The sequence below is a fragment of the Acinonyx jubatus genome, chromosome C2 (genome assembly GCF_027475565.1).
Source record: "Acinonyx jubatus isolate Ajub_Pintada_27869175 chromosome C2, VMU_Ajub_asm_v1.0, whole genome shotgun sequence".
Lineage (NCBI taxonomy): Eukaryota > Metazoa > Chordata > Mammalia > Carnivora > Felidae > Acinonyx > Acinonyx jubatus.
In genome coordinates, this window is record NC_069384.1 from 87,459,944 (window position 1) to 87,482,480 (window position 22,537).

General features: G+C 38.1%; 1 long non-coding RNA gene across 4 annotated transcripts in view; it reads right to left on the minus strand.

The window, feature by feature from the left end:
* The window catches only part of LOC128315234 (uncharacterized), a 597,865-nt gene that overhangs the window by 25,058 nt on the left and 550,270 nt on the right, over positions 1-22,537 (minus strand). For all 4 annotated transcript variants that reach the window (XR_008297800.1, XR_008297802.1, XR_008297801.1 and 1 more), the window contains one exon: positions 1,118-1,264. This is a non-coding gene — a long non-coding RNA (uncharacterized LOC128315234). The remainder of the gene's footprint in view (positions 1-1,117; positions 1,265-22,537) is intronic.

Here is a 22,537-nt window from a genome sequence, read left to right on the forward strand (position 1 = left end):
GGGGGTAACCAAAACAACTGAAAGTGTAGTCTTCTCCCAAAAAGGAACAATGTGATTCCACAAAGGAAAATAAAAAGTGTTAGTATACTGTCTGTCCTTCTCTGTCTCTGTCTCTCTGTCTCTGTCTCATTCTCTCTCCTCATCTGTCTTGTTGATTGTTTATTGATAGTGGATATACACTACTATTATAACAGGAAACGTGCAATACACTTTATAAATAAAGAATAGAAGGCATTTTCCCTACCTGGATATTGTTATAGTAGAAAGTTCAAATAACAAGTGCACGAATGTATGAGCTAATGAATACATGTAGAAATAAATATAACTCCCTTTCCAAACACATTTGGAATATTATTATCCTACGTCATAATTTTGGAACACCACTAGTAGATGAAATAGAGTTTACTTTTGAGATTATAACAAATCTGTAAGAAATCAAGCTTTCAGTAGTTACTAACCTTGCTTAATAGTGTAAAAGGGCCAATAAAAAGAGCAAGGCAAGTTGAGAAAGAAATAGTGGAACCGAGGATACAGAGATTTATACTACAGCTATGTGTCAGGACAGTTAGAGGACTATCCCCAAAGTTTGAATTTTAAATGAGTTAAAAAAAAAAAAACCTTGGAAAGTAAAACTTACTTTAATCAATAGTGTTAAACATAGTAGTCTACCTTTCTGTTAGTCTGGTTATCAGCTTTTAGGATCTCTATTTTTTTTCAAATATTTACTGTGCAAATTACAGGCAATAAGTTAATTTTCTAAAGGACACCTTTTAAAACAAACTGAAAATTTGTAAATTTCTCTCTCCTTTACTTTGAACCTTAATGAGATCAGGATCACATGATTACTATAAGAAAGAATAGATGAGAGGGTAGTGGGAGGGGGGCAAAGTTCTAAACCATTTCAGTGGAGTAAAGATCAATTTCATTTTAATATAATTTTTAATGGTTGTTCAAACTCATAATGCACCCACACAAAAGCCTTCAGTTAATGTGTGTGTATTTTGAGCAGTTCCCCTCTTCGACCCTCCAGTTTAATTTCCGTCCTTCAAATGAGATGAATGGAGCGTGAAGCAGGTCATATCTCAATGCTGACACATGGGTTGCAGACAGAACTCACAGCCTAGAGAAGCAGCCAGTTTGGAGATTAAATCAAAGCAGCTCTGAATAGATGGGAGGTCAGCCAGGGCCAGCTTTGACATTTGATAGGACCTTGTGATCAATCAGGCCTTTCTTCGCTCTCCCAGGTTTCCTTATGACAGGGGCCCTAAAAAACAGATGGGATATGTTACAAAGTGCAGGAGAAGCACTAGATTGTGAAAGGAGATAGGTGTCAATACTATCAAAGGGACAACTGTTATTTGAAGCGGCCAGCAAATCAGAAGGCTCTGTTTTGCTGCAATTGCGATGCGAAAGTTTTGCCTTTCACAGTGTGAAATCTGAGCCTTTAGAATGGAGAGATAATTTTTCAAATGCTTTTCAAAATTTCTTACTTTCTATGCATTAAACTGGAAACTTTGAACTTTCCGAATATTATAAGATTGAATTTTAGCCAAGCTTCACTCTGTGAATAAGCTGTGTTTCCAGCAAAGCCAAGCTTCCTTGTTGCTCTATGTGTGTGTTTGTCTTTGGAAAACACATGCGCGCACACACACACACACACAAATAAAACCAAGACATGATAACCTTTGGAAGAAAGGAATCAGAGGGTATTAATGTGGAGCACTTACTGGGCAGGGACCTGAGCTTGGTTTCAGGAAATCCCAGTCATGTCGCCAAGGGGGTCATAAAAAATGAATGGCCCCAGAGCACCACTGTGACAGACTGTTTCAGCGAGTGGTAATGGGCCATCTCTAGGATGAAAGGCCATGTATTTATAACTGTGCAGGCTACCAGGTATCACACCATTCATTATGCCTGCCTGATTTAAGGGAGATGCCTTTTACCAGGATGACATGAGAGCAAATTATTTCCAGGAATATCACAGCTCTCTCCCCCACCCCTCATCTACCTCTCCATCTTGCCCACCCCCATCCCAGCCATAGAAACACCTGCTTATATTCATACAAGCATGAGCACATTCTCTGACATTTTCCTGTTAGAGAACATTTCATACTCAGAGATAACTTCTCCAAAACTTCTCACTGCAATTTACTTTGGGATGGGAAAGTTAGAATGTGGGAGCCTGACCTAGGGAAGTCTTAAATAAGGAGGAAGGGCACAGAGTCACTCTACTACCTTTCTTCCATGAAATATTTGACTGGAGCCCGAAAGCCAAGACAACTGTTGGGCTGATTTGTAAAGTGAGTTACATTTTCACTTGACATGGACTCCATCTTCACAGAGAAGGTTGGCATTTTGAGTGGCATTTTGTTTCTTGGCCACTGACAGTGGTCAGTCATCAATCAAATGTGCAAAATTACTCAACCTCTGTGTACTATTTCTGATGAGAATTTAACCAACTGCAAAAAATTTTAAGTTATTGTCCAGCATTAATATTTTATATTTTCTTGAATACTTGATGAAAGTCTAATAAGACAGAAGCATAATAAACAAAATATTCCACCAACACATCCAGTATTCTGGTAAAAATAATTAATCTCAGGGAACTTGATGTAGCTAACTCAGATAATAGCAATGTCAAGGATTGTGTTTTGAAAAAAATGAGATTTAAATCTAACAGAAGAGTCATCATAAGATAAGTGTTTATAATATATGATTTACGTCCCTTAAAGTGTTAAATGAAAAAATAAACTTTATATTTCATATTAGTCTGTTGGGGAGAAGATAGATATAACATACTTGGATTTTAACCAAGTTAATTCAGCTGTACCCTTAATATAACTCAAATACATCAGTGATTATAATAAGGTTTCTACAAAAGTGTTTTCATGGTCTGTATCACAGGCTCCTTTAAAGAGTTGGTACAGTTATTCCGATGAAAGTTTCCAGAGAGTATCATAACACAACCGTGAGACCTTTGGATTAGTAAATGTGAGTGTGTATGTACGTGTGTGTATTTAATCTATGCAAATCATGCCCTGATTCTGGCCCCCAAGAGCTCAGATGTTTGTGAGAAGTTAGAGATTATTTACAGAGAGCATTTTTTGAATAATTTTGTCATTGAAATGTGACACAAATCTTCCAAAATGGTAATTCTCTCTAGCAAGCTAATCCTTCAAGAGGTTTTTATGTCTCCAAGAAAGCTGTGTGTAATCAAAAGACTCTACAAAATACATGTGGGTTTGAGTCACTCTCTAGAATTCCATTTAACTATTGCCAGCTCCAGGAACAGCCACAATTTCCTTGTCTCTTGTGCACATCAGATAAAGAATTCAGAAAGAATTGGCAGTTGGCAGGTGAGTAGCTGAAAGAGGAAGGAAAAAAGCTTTACTGGTGTTTCCCAATTAATTTTCTTTTCAAGTGAAAGTCTGAAAAGAAAAAATAAGAAAACTGGAAATGACCTAAAAACTCTGGTGTGATAAGATAAACTTTGGCCTGACCATCACCCTGTGACTTAATGCATAGTCTGAGAATGAGAAAATTGACTGAAAAAACAAACAAAAAAACCAAAAGCCAAAAAAGAGACAAACCATGGACTGTATTTCCAACAATTATTTTTTTTAATTATACTGAAACTTAAAAGTGAGAAATAGAAGGAATTTGGTCTTGAAAAAAAAAAGTCTGTGGGAAAATTAGTGAGAGGAAAAGCAAATAGAAACAAATATTTAGTTAAGAACCTTAACTTAAAATTCCATTTTTAAAAATTGTACTAACGCCAAAACCTTAACAAAAGAGACTTTTTTTTTCAAATAGAGCAAAGACACCTGTTAATATCAAGGAATCCATTATATTTTATACTTCAATTATCTTTTGAAAATAATGAAGAAATGAGTCAATGGTATTTGTCAGAATGACCCTAGGTGCATAACTTAAGACATGTGTTCTGGCACATGACAGTTTACTGTATGTCAAGCTCCCTTTTCCTTAGTGAGGAACAAAGAGGTGGCAGTCTTAGTTTCAGGCAAAGGCAGGGAGTTTTTGTTCCATTCAGCCAAATATCTCTGTGAACCCTGAGACTGATCCCTCAGGATCATGTACTCCTGATTCTGAAAATCAATATAACTTGCCAGTTCAAATATCTCCCACGTTCTAAACATTTCAGATGCTAAAGTTTTCTGAGGGGCAGAGGCTATAACCTGGTGACAAAGTTTATTTCATCTTGGGCATTCACCCCTCTCTTCAAAAACATCATGAGCTCAGCTTTGACAAAGTAGTCTGTTTAGATTCCAAACCCCTCTCCAGCTACATCCATGAAGACATGGAAAGGGCTTGCCATAGTTCTGTTCCATAAGTATTGTGCCATGGAGAATCTACTCATTACAGCATATTAACTTGTTTATAAGAGGTACAGGAGATCATCTTTGCCTGGGGTTATTAAGAGCTCAGGCCTTGCAGGGGCACCTGGGTGTCTCAGTCAGTTAAGCATCTGACTTTGGCTCAAGTCATGATCTCATGGTTTGTGGGTTCAAGCCCCACGTCGGGCTCTGAGCTGACAGCTCAGAGCCTGGGGCCTTCTTCGGATTCTGTGTCTCCCTCTCTCCCTGCCCCTCCCCTGCTCACGCTCTCTCTCTCTCTCTCTCTCTCTCAAACATGAATAAACATTAAAAAAAAAAAACCTCAGAAAGGCAGGCCTGAGTTCAAAGTTTAGATCCACCTCTTACCAATGTGTCATACTGGGCAAGTCTCTTTAAAGTAGGAATAGTAATGATCCTTACTTCAAATAATAATAATGACATTGGGCAAGTCTCTTTAATGTAGGAATAATGATACCAATACCTTGATGTAAGAATTATCTAGGGGTGCCTGGGTGGCTCAGTCAGTTAAGCATCCGACTTCAGCTCAGGTCATGATCTCATGGTTTGTGGGTTCGACCCCCGAGTCGGACTGTGTGCTGACAACTCAGAGCCTGGAGCCTGCTTCAGATTCTGTGTCTCCCTCTCTCTCTCTGACCCTCCCCCGTTCATGCTCTGTCTCTCTCTGTCTCAAAAATAAATAGACGTTAAAAAAAATTTTTTTAATAAAAAATTAAAAAAAAAGAATTATCTAAAAGGATTACATAAAAAGCAATTTTCACAGTTCCTGGTACAGAAAAAACAAGCCAACAAGTGAGCTATTGTTAGGTATTGATGCAGCCCATTTATCTTTGAGCATTCTAACCCGGGAGAAGTGTAAGGACACAACGGAACATCACACTCTAATGACATATTTAGCTATCATTTTATAATTAAAGGAATCAATTAATCAAAAGATCAAGTAAGACAGTGGAAAGGTAGGAGACAGAAACTTGGGGTTAGCCTTCTTCAAATGGTGCATAAATGTTCATTGACAAGATCATCCTGTAAACATTATATAATAGCAATTAGAATTTTAGAGTGAAGACTATCCCCTGGAATAGAAGTGTATTTTTTACCCATTTCTGTATAGCAAATTATCCCAACACATAGAGGCTGAAAATTATGAAACATTTGTTGTCCAATAGTTTTTGTGGATCAGGAATCCAGGAGCAACTTCCGGGCTAGTTTTAGCTCAGCATCTCTTATGAGCTATAATCAAGGTTTTGGCTGGGGATGCAGTGATCTCAAGGATTGACTGGGGAGGACCTGCTTCCAACCTTATTCACATGGCAGTTGGCAAACCTCAGAAGGTCCACTTTCAAGTTCACTCCCATGGAACTTGCCACAGGCTGCCTCATGACATGGCAGCTGGATTTTCCCAGATTGAGACATTGAACAGATAGTGGAGAGAGTCTCCCAAATGGAAACCACAACTTTTTATAACCTCAGCTCAGAACTGACATCCTATCACTTCTGCTGTATTCTGCTTGTTAGAAGTGAGTCAATAAACCCAAACACTACTCAGCAGGAAGACACTACACCAGAGTGTGAATCCCAGGAGGCAGGGATCACTGGGAGGCACCCATAGTCCATTCTCTGGTTCTCAATGTAAAATGTTCGTCCTGCTCCCAAAGAGTTCAAAATTCTCAATATCTACTCAAACCCCAGAATCTCATCATCTGTATCAGGTCCAAGTATGGATGAGGTCCCTCAAGTATAATTCCTCAAACATAACTTGTCAAGTATATTTCCTTGCCATCTGCAGACCTGGGAAGCAAAAGAGACAAATTATCTGCCCCCCACCCCCTGCAACATGCAATGGTAGGCCTGGCATGGGATAGCCATTATAGACAGTCATGTTCAAAGACCAAGGTAGGAAACACAGGGGAATTACTGGTCCCATGCAATTCTGAAATTCAGCTAAGCAAATTGATGTTGAAAGTCTTTGGTTAGTTCTCCAATCCGAAGTAATTCTTCATGTTTTCCCACTCTGCCCTCTGGGCTCCTGGTTCCACCCTCTTAGCTATCTTAACATTTTCACAAAAAGTGGAAGGTGCTAAAATTCTGAGGATTCAAAGGCCAACTCTCCTCATTCTGTACTGTTTCTGTCCCTCTCAGCCCAAGCTGATGATGTTTGTGCAGATTTCTCCTTTGAGAACTTTGTGAGTCCCTTATGACGTCTTGGGGTCAAACCCAATAGACAAAAGCCACACCCATAACCTCTTCTGGATAAACCCCTCTCTATCTTGGGCTGCTGCTGAGATGCCTGAAAGACAAGGCCCTGAAAGTTCCTAGAAGTAGTTTGATGGAGAGACCCTCTGTGGTACACTTTAATCTCTTTAGAGGGCCTTCAATCTGACTGAAGTTCATCTGAGGCACCACTTTAGACCTTTTTGAGATTTGAATAAGATATTCTATGGCCGTACTTTGCACTTTATCTTCTTTAACACAGTGTTTTTCTGGCATCGCCCTGGATTAAATCCTTGCTCAGACCTTTTTCCTTTTCTCCTTCCTTCCTTTTTTTTTTTTTTTTTTAATTTTAGCATCATCCTGGACCACCTGAAGCATCTTAGAGCTTTCAAACTGTCAATTCCCAGCTTTTCTGTTTGTTTGTGTCAACCCCTTACCTGAGTTTCTCTCTCCTGCATCTCACATTTTACTTCAAACAAGAAGAAATCAGGCGGTAAGGAAACACTTTGGAAATCTCCTTAGCTTGGACCATTTCTGTACTTTACGCCAGTTTCCAGTAAGATTCTCCTCCTACTCCTTTTAAGTTCTCACTGCCAGCCACCACGTAATTCAAAATTCTACAAAGAGCGTATTCAAGGCACTTAAAACTTTTAGTGATATTCCCCTCAAAAATGTTACAGTGTTTCCAACTTCTGCATACTGCCTCATTCCACTGCCACTCCCACATTTTAGGTTTTGTTATGGCAGCACCTTAGCCCATTTCCAGGTACCAAAGTCTGTACCAGACAGGGGTTAGAATTCATTCAGTATATAGACATTAAAATGGGTGGGTAGGTAGGTAGGCAGGTAGACAGATTTCAAAAAAGGAAAATAAAAAGGATTAGACCTTATACAATCCTAAGAGATGGTGAATCAGCCTCCACAAGGCTATTGTCTTTAATCTGACACTGAAACTTGAAGTCTAAGGCAACCAGTTGGAAAGGGAAGATTGATTTAAAGTCGGTCAAAGACAAGCTGGAATCACAAACATGATTTGAGCCCAAGAAACTACAAAATGTGCGTGTTCTTATTGCCTCTGACTTTGGTGGTGTGAATACACTGATGAAGTGAGGGCTCTTGGTCATACAGATAAAACACACACCTGGTCCAGGAGTCAAGTAAAGCTAAAGGAAAAGCCATACAAGGTGGAGCTGTGGCAGGCCTGGCTGCTGCATCACATCAATGAGGTGAGCCAGAACATGAGCAACACATGGACTAGCTGTGATATGGCAATTGCTTCATTTCTACCCTCCAAATTCCACACAAGAACTTCCCTTGTGTCCCATCTTTATGGAAAACATAACAGCGAAGGGAATTTTAAGGAATGTAGTTCAGCCTAGCCAAGTGGATATATTAAAAAGCCACAGTACACTCCTTTAGTAATGTATGTATCTCACACTTTTAAGAAAATTTTGTACATTTCAATAAATGTCAATAAATGTATTGACATTATTGTACAATTGACATTATCGTACAATTGACATAATGTACAATAAATGTACAATTCAATAAATGTCAGGCACTAAGTGAGGTGCTGGGAACACAAGAATGAACAAAGAAAAAATTCCAGTTTTCTTGGAGTTTGTTCTTTACTTCAGGAGGATGGACAATAAATAAAACATAGAATAAATAAGTAAAATTACATGCTACCTGAAAAGGTAGAAAATGCTATAAAAATCAGGATAAGGGGATTGGGACTGTAGGCTAAGAAAGGAGGTCAGGGGTCTCATTGAGAAGGTGGCATTCATGCAAAGAGTTAGGGAGATGAAGAAGTACACCATGCAGGTATCTAAAGGGAATACCCTTACTGCCTAGAAAATGGTAGATAGTCAACAAATGAATGTATAAAAGACAATACAATGGAACGAATGAATGAATAAAATGGAAACAAACATAATAGGAAGACATAAGCCAATGGATGAGTTTCTGAAAGGAAGAACACTATTTCCCCACAAGTTTTTCACCTACATATCTTACTAACAGATGAGTCATACTGAGGAAATATTTCTGCTTGTTGCAGTTAGGATTTTTTTGGCTGCAACTATCTTGGCCAACTTCAAAATCAAATTCATTGCAGTGATGTGAAGTCACTGATGAAATCAAAGAAACTGATTAGCCAGGCCTAAGGGAAGAAGAAATCAGGACAATTCACACGGTCTACTTAAGAGGATTAATGGATCAGTGAGAACTCTTTTCAGGGTGCCACCAGCAAACTGAATCAGTAGCCATGGTCCATTTTTGTGTCAAAATCTTCTGCTCAAGACTCAAATTCTTGCAACAGTGTCTTACTCTTCAAGTTTGGGTCACAGGTCCACTCACAAAAAGGCAGGAAAACTGGACTGACAGTGTCACCAAGATCACGTGAGACAGGGTGGTTAGTTTGTCAAAGGAAAAAGATATGTCATTGCCAAATGAAGCAGGAAAGGATACTGGGTGGATAAAAGTAATAGATGCTCACCATCTCTATCAAAACTCTTTGTAACTGGCTGATTGCCTGCTATATGAAAATAATGAGTGAAGAGACTCCTCATGGTGCATGGAATTCCAAAGGTGTCAATGTGATTTAGACCTAAAGACAGCCACGTAGGAAATCGTTCTATTTCTGTCCCCAGTGCTAGGGACATCTTTAATGTCCAGGGTGCCTCATGCTTTACCTAGTTGGCAATCTTACATAGAAACAAGAAGAGGAAGGTAAGGTAAGGAAGAGATGTCTTGAACTAAACAGGATGATTAGAAACACCTATCTCCTATAGACACAGACTAGGAAGATAAATTATCATTCTGAGATCACAGAAAATGCCAAGAGCATTGCAGATAGGACAAACATCCAGACTTTGGGGCTGCCGTGACTGTAGATAAGATTATTTGTTTCTTCTCAGTCTATTTATGTCAATTTCTTCCTGTTCCATTGCTAACATTCCTCTGCCTGTACATTTTAAAAATATTAATTCAGAACATGTATCTTTCCTTTCTTCTCTAAAATGTCTCTGGCTATGTGATATTTTCACAGAAAGGAGCTATATTTGGCATTCAAAAATTGCTTTTCTTCCTGCTGGCAAGAAGAATTCACTCACTACCTACTAGTGTAAAACACTTATTTTGCTTAAGAAAAGAAAAAAAAGGAGCTTCCTCCAAATGATACAGAAAGAAAATAGATATTAAATTTTAAAGAGGACAAAATGATTCCTCCTCCTTGAACATTTTCCAGAACAATACATTGCTCCTGTCTATTGTTTCAGAGGCTAATAGTTACATAAATGCCTTTCGGGTAGCATTATTTCCATGGTATCATCATCTTAGGCACAAAAGGAGTAGGCAGCAGTATAATGACTCACTTTTTAACCACGCCCTGATTTATATCCAGAGCTCCCCAAAGGAGAAAATACTGCATTGTTTGTTTTTTTTTCAAATTTCTTTCCTTGTTTCCTTGTTATTTTTCCTTTTTTAAATCTTTATTAAGTTCTGTTCAATGTGTACAAGGGACCCCTATGTCCATACCAGCAATATAAGGACAAAATTAGGCCAAGAATCAAAAGACTGGAATTCCCTTTGGTCTAGCACCTTAGTGGATATGCTGAAGCTAATATGTGCCCTAAAGCGGGGGGGGGGGGAAATGGGGACTTTGTAAAAAGGATTTGCCCAATTTGATGCTCAAATAGATATAATAGGGGTTAGACTGAAAGGTCACTTTATTTAATCTCTTCCTTTAAATTCCTGGTCGTATGGCAATTTAGATCTTAACCACTCTTTGTTAGAAAAATCTGTGAACTTAAGTATCTGGTGAAAAATAAACTTGGCTAAATGTCTGTCACTAAATTTAGGCATAGAATGTTATCTCATTTTTACTAGTGTCTTTGCTGGATTTTTTGTGAGACCTGACTTTGGAAATTCTGCAAGCCATCCTAGTTTTTCAAAATTAGTAAGGTACCATTTAGAACACATAAACTCTTGGGCTACTGATTAGTGAACAGCTAGTCTGGAAAATTAAAAATGCCCTCCAGAAAGTGTTATGAGAATAGGGATTTAAAAAAATCTTTTTTCTTCATATGGAGAGGGCCAGACTCAACTAATGAGCAATTGAAAGAGTCAATTATTATCCTATGAGATTAGAGGTCTATAACAGAAAATAAAAAGCAAGCTACTATAAATGGCATCAGAATACAATAAAACAAAATTCTACAGTGAATAGGCAGTCCCCGGTCGCGTGATGCCTTCCACTAACAAGATGAGATGATCTGGAATTACACCAAAACACTGAAGAGATCTTGCCTTGCCTTATATGTCTCCAGGATCTATTTCCTCTTATGATAAAGAATTTGAAGGGTGCCTGGGTGGCTCAGTAGGTTAAGTGTCCGACTTCAGCTCAGGTCATGATCTTGCGGTTTGTGAGTTCGAGCCTTGCGTCGGGCTCTGTGCTGACAGCTCAGAGCCTGGAGTATGTTTCAGATTCTGTGTCTCCCTCTCTCTCTGACCCTCCCCCGTTCATGCTCTGTCTCTGCCTGTCTCAAAAATAAACAAACGTTAAAAAAAAAAAAGGGGAGAAAAAGTATTCTGTGAGTCTGAAGCTAGAGTCAGGATCCAACGTAACAGTCACCAGAATGAAAAGATTTCAGTGCAAGTTAAAGAGGGTCACTCTTACCAGTAGTGGAATGGGGCTCCTCCTGAAGTGGCCAGGTTGCCCACCAGTGACCATATTTAAAAGACAGAAATACTTGGGGACACCTGGGTGGCTCAGTCAGTTAAGCCTCCAACTCTTGATTTTGGCTCAGGTCATGATCTCACCATCTGTGAGGTTGAGCCCGTGTGGGGCTCTGTGCTGACAGCACAAAGCCTTCTTGGGATTCTCTGTCTCCTTCTATCTCTGCCCCTCCCCTCTCGTGATCTCTTTCTGTCTCTCTTTCTCAAAAATAAATATACGCTAAAAAAGTGCCATTAAGAAAAGAAACAGGAATACTTGGCATTTGTACAAAAGCTTAATAATGATAAAAATTTACACGATAAACTGAAAGAATTCTGGGCCACCCTCATGACTTACTGAGCAGCTACCCCAAAGTAGATCTTGACTGATGGTTGTCTTAAAAAAGTGGTGCAGGGACTTGCCTACTCAGTCCACCTGTCTGTCTGTCTGTCTGTCCATCTACCATCCCTCTGTGCATCCGTCCATCCATTTCACATGAATGTTCTCTCTCACCTTTTTTTTGAGGAATGCTATGCTCATGATGCCCTGACACCCCTTTCCCCCTGTGTTCTCCCTTCTCTCCTACCTCTCAGACACAATTGTCCTAATCTAGGACCTTCCTCTGCAGGCACTATAAAAAGTGTAGAAACTGCGGCATAACCTCTTACTCTGACTTTTTTTTTCTCTACATGAGACAAACTCCTTAGAATTCAGGGGAGTCAAGTTTTTCCTCCCTTGTCAGTGGCATTTATTATTTTATTTTTATAATACCATGTAAAGAAGGCAACATTAAAGTTAATAGCCCCATTTTGTACATAAGCAAACTGAGGCCCAGTGAAGTTCTGTTACTGGTCTAAGATCACATACATAAAATGACAGAACCATCACCTGAACTAGCTGGCTCCAGGCTTGGTGCTCTTTCCACCACAAGTGAGACAAGTAGGTATTGGATTTAATACAGAGACATACAGGATCCTATACAGGATATAGGATTTAAATGAGGAATTCTTTCTTTAGGCTAGAGGCTTCTTTGTACTTCATGTATATGATTCAATTTTCTAAATGTTATTTATCTATTGATAAAATATGAGGATCTATAAATGTTCCTAATACCAATCTCTTTTTATAGGGTACATTGCAGCAGTTATAAACTCAGGGTACTATTATTTAAGTTAGTTAAGATGCTTTAAGATTATATAAAGAGGCTAATTTTATTTCACTATTATTGCTATTGTATCATTTTAACACAGGTTAATTTAAGAAAAGAAAGTAATTTCAAAGGCAGTCAGCTACAATGGTATAGACAAACCTCTGCCAGCTGGCTGTAAAGCTCTGAAAATTAATGAAATCATCACCCCTTAAAATTTTCTCTACAGTTGCATTGTCAGGAACTTATTCTTTCTACATTTAGCTGCTGGAAAACAGTCACTCTTAAATCTAATACAATTTAGTAATATTTTCCATACATATTAGGGTGTGTCTTTTTACTCGGTGAAATTGTAATCTAAACAGTGGCATAAATGAATCAAGATGAGTTGTACTGGGGAGTTGGAAAGGCAGCTCCGAGGAATGAGCCTCTAAATGCCTACTATAGATAGTTTGGCCTGGGTTGGAAGAAAATCAGGTCTTATATTCAGCCCTTATATTCATACCGCAAGTCTTTGAGTATCCAAGTAGGATGATGATGATAAATGTCACAGAAAGCCAGGCAGAAGGAGGCCGCATAGATCATCAGTCTTCAGTAGGATCTTGCTGAAGGCCAACTTTTGGTGAATAAAATAGTTATGATCGCCATAAGTTTAGGGGCATAAAATGTGTTAAATTTGCATAAAATTTACATAAACCTACCTAAATGATTCCAGCTGCCACAAAAAAATATGTGGGCATCTTCTTACATTATCTTAAACCTCGTATACCTTAAAAACGAGAGAAGGGCTTAGGAGAACTTGCTTGTAAGTTTCTCTGAAGAACACTATAACAAAGTTTGATAGGAAGAGCTTGATTAAATAATTGAGGAAAGGGAATCTGCTTAATTCAAGTGAATCCATTTTTTAAAAAATCCTCACTGTTGCAATATGTATAAAATAAGCCCGATTTTCCCCCTTCCTTTTATCAGTTCAGTGTATGGTATGGAATATGATTTAGAGATACTGGCTCATTTAGGGGAAAGCACAAATGGGCTCTGAATCCTAGGTGTGATATCTGCTAGCCATGGAATACAAGGCAAATACTTGAAAATCTTTCATTTTCCATTTTCTCAGTTGCAGGATGCAACGATGGAGGTTCTCCAACCTGACCTAGCAGAGATCACCTGAGGGCTTTGATAACTACAATCCCAAGACCTACTCTGAGAGATCCAAAGGTGAGGATGAGGAAAGGATCCAGAAATCCATATTTATGATCAGCACTAGAGACGATTCCAGGACAGTTCATCAAAGCTAGGAATTTGTGGACCAGAAGAAATCTACAAGTCTGACAACTCTAAAAGTTTGTGTCTGCTTAACTCTTTTGATGTTTAAGCATCTTGAAACTATAACTTCACCAGAGATTAAGTACCTGAGGAATTTGAGGTCTTAAAATTAGCACCGGATCAAGATTCAAGGGTGGGAATCCTGAAGTCTTTCACTCCCTGGATGCATGACATTTGCATTTCCTTGTAAGTGTTCATGGCTATGAAGTGAAGACTAATTCCTTTAGAAGGTCTCTAAGGTCTCTACAAAGAACTTTATATGAATCTAAGTTATGACTCAGATACATTTGGAAAGTTGGTGAGGAAAACATGTTTCCTTTTGAAATGCCTCCTCTTAAAAGATATTTCACAGAGACAAGCTCTGTTTAATTGACTGGGACCTCACGGATGGAAGCTTCGAATCTGATTCAAACCTAATTATAACCCTTCTCTACTGAGAACTTTACAAACTGTCTCCCATTTCTATTTTCAGATAGAAATGAGACAAAAAAAAAAAGGAAGAAAAAGGAAAGAAGTGTGTTTAAATGTTTTTGCTCAAAAAGCTAATTATTATGTAACATCTCTATTCAAGCTCTCATTCCACATCACGCAAAATATTTGCAATAAAGCATAAATCTGTATTAACTTTCTCTGCTTTGAGGCTTGCAGAAAGAACTGTCTGCAGGATATATGAAGCCTGCATAAATCTGTGTGCAGTCAGTGGTCAGTATTCTAGAGGCAGTAGAAAAATAGGTTTTCTGATAAGGCATCAGTTTTGCAATGAACACGATGAAATATGTCACTTTCAAGTTGAGTCCATTTTTGAAATTCCAGGCAAAGCCATCACAGCCCCTGTCATGGAGGCTGGATAATTGGGATTCGTTGCACAACCTACATTCTCTAAAAGATGATTGACATCCCTGCCGTTTGTGCTGTGTGAAACTGGCCACATTGTCAAAACCTGGACAAACACGATCTTCTTGAATTGAGATTTAGTTAAATACAAAGATGTGGAGAGGTGTTTTCATACATTTTTTTCATACATTTTTAATAAATGTTTTTTAAAGTTGTGATTAGAATAAAATAATTTGTCTAGAAAGTTGTACTGACCAATATATGGTAGCTGCTAGCCACATATGGCTATTGACACTTGAAATGTGGCTAATTCAAATGGAGGTGTGCTAGAAATTTAAGTATTCCCAGACTTCTAAGAGTCATTTTTTTAAAAAGAATACAAAGTATTTCATTAAAATATTTTATGTAGATTACATGTTGAAGCAGTAATATTTTGAATATATAGGCTAAATAACATAATTAGTAAAGTTAATCTCACTCTCTACTTTTTTAATATGATTACCAGAAAATTTTATATATATATATAAAATATATGTATATATACATATATATGTATATATATATGTGTGTGTGTGTGTGTGTATTACATTATATTTCTATTAGGTAGCATTGTTCTCAACAGAAGATTGAACAGGTGTGTCTTCTCAGACAGGTTTATTGATATTATTTGAAGCTCACTTTAGCATATATTTGGACCTACAGTACATGAGTTCAAGATAGTAATGTTTCTCCACACCAATTTATTTGATACTAGACCCATATTGTTGCCTCTGAAATATAAAACTATAATTTCAGAATAATTTTATGTGTCTTAAAGGACTTTGATATATTACACAGTGACTTAGAGTCTTAGAACTTCTAGATACCCCCAAAATCATTTAGCTCAATCCCATTTAGTTCAATTCCTTTTTAGAGGAGGACATTAAGAACCAGAGTTCAAGTGATCTCCTTAATATTACTTAGGGGCAAAGCCAGAATTGGAACCCAGATATCTGACTCACAAACCACACTATTTCTATTTTACCAATGCAATTTAAATTTGACTATGTTTCAAAGTGAGAATGAAATCATTCCTTGCTTCTCCCCCCATAATAAGTAGTCTTATTTTTTTGCAAAATAACTTCAATTCAAAAGCTATGTGGTTTTTTTTGAAATTGCCATAATTAAGGCTATATTTGTTAAAACAATACGGTTGGTTAAAGTAAATTAATAATATCTTATTATTGGTCTCATTCCCCAACAACTATAATTTGGCCTAAAAGAATCCTGTGATATAAAATAATGAAAACATAAAACTTACAAAATCACCAAGAAAGCAATCAGTACCTAAAATATGATATGTCTACCTACAAGTAGTAGCACTAGGAGAAAGAAACCAGCATGGTTCAAAAAGAACCATAAAGCTCTAGGGCAGAGACGGACCCCAGGCACTGGGTCTGGCAGGGGGATTTTCTGCTAGGAAACTAAAGACAATACCCATGGAGGAATCAAGTTAGCTAAACAGGGGGAAGGAAGGCACTGACAAAACTTGCAAGAGATATTAAAACAGAACAGAACAAAACAAAAACAAAAACAAACATTAATTTAAAATATTTGAGAGGCGCCTGGGTGGCTCAGTTGGTTAAGCGTCCAACTTCGGCTCATGTCATGATCTCAGGGTCTGTGAGTTCAAGCTCCGCGTAGGGCTCTGTGCTGTCAGTTCAGAGCCTGGAGCCTCCTTCCGAGTCTGTGTCTCCCTCTCTCTCTCACACTCTGTCTCCTCCTCTACTCACACTCTGTCTCTATCAAAAAATGAATAAACGTTAAAAAAAATTTTAAATATTTGACACAAAGGAAGGGTAAAGGAAAAATGTTGCTTCTTTATTAGGGAAAAAAAACTATTCCTTGCCTGAGGCTCTTGAGATATTGTCTTGGGCTATTTGGTAAGTATTTAATCTCTTTAGGGCCAAGTCCATTGAGGCCCTAAACCAGTCACTCTCCTGTAAAGTGAAGAATCCAGTGAAACCTTTTACTTTTTTCATTACAAAAAAAAATTAAAAATAAAATAAGTAATTAATTGATAGTCCATTTGTGGGGGTTGGGAGGGAAGGGGAACTAAAGTAGTCTTTTTGAAGTCAGTTAAAAGATAATCTCAGGGGCACCTGGGTGGCTCAGTTGGTTAAACATCGACTCTTGATTTTGGCTTAGGTGGTAACCTCACAGTTCATGAGTTCGAGCCCCATGTCAGGCTCTGTGCTGACACTGTGGAGACTGCTTGGGACTCTCTCTTTGCCTCTTACCTGCTCACACTTTCTCTCTTTCTCACAAATAAATAAATATTAAAAAAATAAAAGTCTCAAGATTAAAGGAAACTAGTCCTTCTAAATACTGTTTTGACTGAAGTAACCAGATTTTTTTTTTTTTTTGGTCAAATTCCATGAAATACAGTGCATAAAATATCTGTCACAGTACCTGTGCATGCTAAATACCGATTAAATGTTCATATCTGAATCAAAGTGATTGTTCATGTAAATTTAAGGTTAGGATGACAGAGAACTGGAAGGAATCAAGCATTTATATTTTTATTTTTATATTCTGATTGTATTCTATTTTGATATTCCAACTGCAATGAATTTTCATTATATGCAGCCTAGAAATTATAAAAATATAATATTAAAGTATAAAGTATGCAATAAAAATCCTTTTCTTCTTTTATTTCCTCCAACATTTTTTTTTATATCACAGTGTCTTTCCCCTTCACATTTGATTTTTTTCTCAAACAGTATTTTATGCTACCCCAGTCTTTCTCTATCTCTATTCTCTTCACTTGGAAACTACTTTGCTGAGTTTGAGAATACTCAGTGCACAGGGCAAGATGAAATCACACAAACATCAGGGAGGCCACCTAGGGAAGACCAGAGAGTGTGGTGGGATCACCAACACATTAACTTTAAAATTCACCGTTGTTATTGTATTTAGAAATGATCTGACTCAGGGGAACCAACTCTCACTAATTAATCCATTAAAATCCAGCAAGTCAATTACCAATCTACAGAGAAAAAGATCTACCAAGGAAACAAGAAAGTTTACATCAGTCAGACATTCTTCTCCTATAAGACATATGCAGGGGAAGCTAAATTATGATCAGTAACTTGCTTCAGATAGATGTTTTTGATGTGTATCATTAAACTACAAAGGCCAGATGCATTTCTCCACGCTCTAGAATTTGTCTGCCAAATCTTCAGGAATAGTAAGAACATTCTTTCCCTCTTGGGAGTACTGAAGATATTCTGACAAATATTACTTCTTGACAGTTCTTTGTAATTATTCCAGGTTAACCATCTCTCTTCTTTTAATACTGTCTTTCTATAAAAGTTTATCATAAAACTGGTTAAAATATCACAATCATACTCTGGTTCTGCTTCTCTAATAGGTCTCCTTGATTGGAGTTTTAGGAGCTATCAAGACCTTCCAGTCCTACATTTGCAGGTGTCTCTTGGTTTAGCCATAGAGAGTGCAAATCAAATGTTATGTGTAGATTTTTTCAGACTAACTCATTGAAAGTGATGCTATTTCTAACTTTTTGGTGGACACCTTACTATTGCAATCTGTATTGATTATGTAAGGACCCTTGTATGTTCTCTTTAGTAATAAAGATATTGAGCCTCTTTATAAATAATTTAGGACATGTCTAAATGTATTTTCCATGGGGAATTTTGATCTGCATGATTCAGTCACTTCAGAGAATACAGCATCTTCTAAAAATTCCAGATCTAGACAAGTGGAAAACCTCCTTTGGAAGGGCAAATGCTTCTCTATTTTAATTCCTTCCCAGCCTTCCAAGGCAAATGGGTCTCTTACACTATTTTCTTAAGCCAAGTAAACATCATTAAGTGGTCCTTTGGCAAAGCTTGTATTCATTAAGTGATGTTTCCATTTGAAATTACAAATATAAAGCAATCCTTATGTTCCATTTGCCTCCACCCTAAGGATGGCTCTATTTACTTCAAATTTTAGTGTAGACTCAGGATTATGTCCACTTCAGGTTGTAGGAACATCCTGGCTCAGGATTATATCCATTTTATGCTGAAGGAACATCCTGCTTCTATCGGCAGTTTAGAACAAATCTCTAAAACCAAGTCCGTATACGATATTAAAAATGTTTAATTCTTTCACTAATGCTGTTTTTAAGGATGAGTACACATTATAATTTTTATAAATATTCCATTTCTTAGATCCCTGAGAATCTTTCTTACATCAAACCAGTGCTCTCTTTTTCCCTTCACAGTCCATAGCTTACAATCACTTAGTACAGTTTTTATAGTACATTACAATTCTAGTAAAAGAAAATAATATATAAAAATCCTAACTGAGCAAAAGTCAAAAGAAGAATAAAAGTACTACTTCTTCACATTACCAAACTCCTGATTTGAGAAATATCTTTTTATTTTCTCAGGAAGGCTGAATTTCCAAGGAAGATTCCAGAACTGAACCTACCATCTTCCATCTCCCACGAAGCTAATTAACCAAAAGCAAGTGATGTACAGAGGCAGGTATGGTGGTAGGGGTGAGGTTGTGGGAGTCAGTGACAGGTCAGCACATCGACTCTCCTTTCCTTTGAACTTTCTAGAAGTCCAAAGTAAGTTGTAGTTGGATACATAAGAGAAATTTCAAGAGTAAATGAAATCAGATAAATAAATTGTGAAACTTTATCACTATTGGTCTTGAGCAATTATTGTAAAACACATATTGACACAGAAAAAGAATCAAGAAAAGCTATGAGCATACTGGCACAAAGCATCTGATGATGAGGCACTGACCCTGTCCCCTTACCACCTCCACCAATGTGATTGTTTATATTCATACATTCCTATCTTTGCATCACTTGGATAACCATCTCCTAATTTGCATCGTAATGTTGGGTAATTGGCTGTGAACATTGTATCTCAATAACTATGATTCTTGGAAAATGATGTTAAAACCAACATATTTTTCTCTCACTCAAAAGTCTCAATCCATTGTCCATTTTTCTCCCAAACGTCTGCCCTTCCTTCTCTCATGCTTCTGCACGTTCACTAAGCAAGTTCAGAATTTCTGTAAAAGGTCGGCAAAGATTAGCTATGTCCAGCGTTAAGAAATGACCCCACCATGGGGCACCTGGGTGGCTCAGTTGGTTAGGTGGCCGACATCAGCTCAGGTCATGATCTCGCAGTTTGTGAATTCAAGCCCCGTGTTGGGCTCTGTACTGACAGCTGACAGAGCCTGGAGCGTGCTTCAGATACTGTGTCTCCCCCTCTCTCTGCCCCCTCCCCTGCTCAAACTCTGTGTCTCTCTGTCTCTCAATAAATAAAGGTTAAAAAATTAAAAAAAAAAAAAAAAAAAGAAAGAAAAGAAATGACCCCACCAGGATGAGGAATGGTTCCAGGCTATGGTAAGTGATAAATGTACTTGCTGCCTCTGATCTCTGTGCAACTTTTTATGCCCTACCACATTACCCCCATTAGTGATGCTCTCTGACTTAGTCCTCAACTTGGCAATGTGCCTTAGTGGAGGCCCTGCAGCCTTGTTACAACAGTTCTCCATGTGGTTCTGCATCATGAATTACGGCATTTATGTTAAGCGAACTAGCGTGAGCTTTTCAGACCTCAAAAGGTACCCTGCAGTTCCCAAATATCTAGGATACAGAAGGCAAAAGTAGGAGAAAATATGGAATTTGAAAAGAGACATAAGAGAAAAGCACGAGCAAAAGAATTAAAACAATAACAATTTTGGCCAACGTCCAAATACATCAGTGAAAGAGGGGAGGTAATTTTGACCCCCCAGCTAGTATATCAAAACATGTCATTTCACACACTCACACTGAATGATGACTCGGCTCTCTTTTTCTCAGCTCCAGCAATAGCTAGGAATACTTTGTTGATTTTTTTTTTTTTTTTACCTCATACATTTGTTTCCCTGATTGCATTTTTCTTTACAAGAAAAAAAAAAAAAAGGAGGGAGAAAAAAACTTAAAGATCTTCTCTCAAATGAGATTCTCTTTCCCTCTGGGTTTTCATTGATTTATAATTGCATTGATATTTCACATTTCTATTAAAACACCATGTTCTAATGCTCAGTCTGGCAGAGGCTTTCCTTGGCATTTGACAGGATGTCCACCAAATCTTCCTATTATGGAGAGAGCTTGGGGTTCTGGGAAAATCAATAGGTATTTAGCTACCAGGGATCCAGGGAGATGGAGAAATATAAAAGGGTGGCCACTAGAAACTGCAGGGATAGGAATGTCTGTAAAGACTGAAATGAGGCCACAAGTCTGCAAGTTGTGGAATTTAAGCAGTTATGCAACCATATTTTGGGGTTAACTATTCAGTCTCTCTCTTTTACCTATGTTTCCCTTAGGTGAGCTGCTCCAGGGAGCAAGGTACCGTCACTTCATTGGCCATAGTTTTTGTCTGAAAGGGAATGGTCTTTCAGAAAAACCATATTTGTTTAAATATCTAAATAACAGATCCTTGGCCTCTGTGATTCACATCACTTTGCCATCTTTCAATTACACATCGAGGCAAAGACAGGTCTCCCTTTTCAGATCCGCTCTGTCAAAAGACTGCCTCCCCACTATTTGTGGTGGGTGTTCCATTGTAATGATTCAGCTAGCTGCCTTTTCCCTCATCTCTGCCTGAAAATCAAATCATCTGCTCAAAGTCAATGAAAGGTCCCAAGCTGCTAAGGCAGCTAAACGAATCTGCTTAACAATAATAGCCAGACTGAGGAGAAATGTAGAAGAAATTAACTATATTCCTCAGAAGGCATTCTGGGAAACAGCATGCCACACCAAAGTCCAGCTCTAAAATGTGAACCCACCATGGGGTTGGACAGGCCATGCTTTGTGACTAGCGTTGATGGCTCATGTGTAAACAGATGGCATTCTCCCCACCAGTTCTCTACCCCACAGCTCCTGAGAGTGAAATCCTGTAATTAGCTGCTTCAGAGTGGTTGGGACAATTGTCTAACAAGTTTCCATTCATCAGGAAGGCAAGGATCCGAGCTGCACTTGGAAAATGTTGTGTGACCAAGGCTTTCAAGCAGCAAACCTACCCTCAAGGAGAAAGAACAGCCTCCTGTGGGAAATAGCCAAACCTAAAATAAAGTTGACCAAGCAGAAAGTTATAAATAATATTATTTTAACAGGGTTTTGAGGCACAGCCAAATATTTTGGAATGTTCTCAGTCCAAACAAAGCCAGCATAGTTCTCATTTTTTCCAACCTCATGACTGAGAAGAGAGATAAATGGAAAGGAAAAAAGCCCGCAGTTGCGAAACATAAATTTAAAAGAAACAATCAATCTGGACAGTCATGAAAACCAGGTGGCTGGCAAAAATTGGACTCATTTGTGAAGAAATGCACAACATCCTCTAACAGGCAATAATTAAGGTCCAGTGAAAAGTGAAAAGAGCAAAGAATTTGGAGGCAGAAAGAAGTTCAGATCCTAAGTCCGTGACTCACAAAAATGTGTGTGTCTGGTAAATTTTGTAGTTACTCTGGGCCTCACATTCATCATTTGAAGACTGGAGGCAACAGAACTGACTTCACAGAGCTGTTACAAGGGTTTTAAGAGATCAAGAACGGAAGTTCCTCACCCAGCGCTCAACATGTACAGAAATATCAGGCCTCCGCCATCTTTCCCTGCTTCCCAGACCCCTTCGCCTCCCTGCACACAGTAAGATCTGAAGATTTGCCTTGGGTAGACATGTATTAAGCAGCTGGATTTTTGCTTGTTACTAAAAATATATAATTGGGTAGACATCCAGGAAAATGAGTCTGTTCCTGATTCTGCCACTAGAACATATCAGTTTCAAGAAGCGGCCTCACTTCTCTGGGCTCCACGTTCTTGTCTTTAAAGTGAGGCCACTGGAGTAAAATAATCTATAGGGAAACCTCCAATATGAGCCTTCAAGG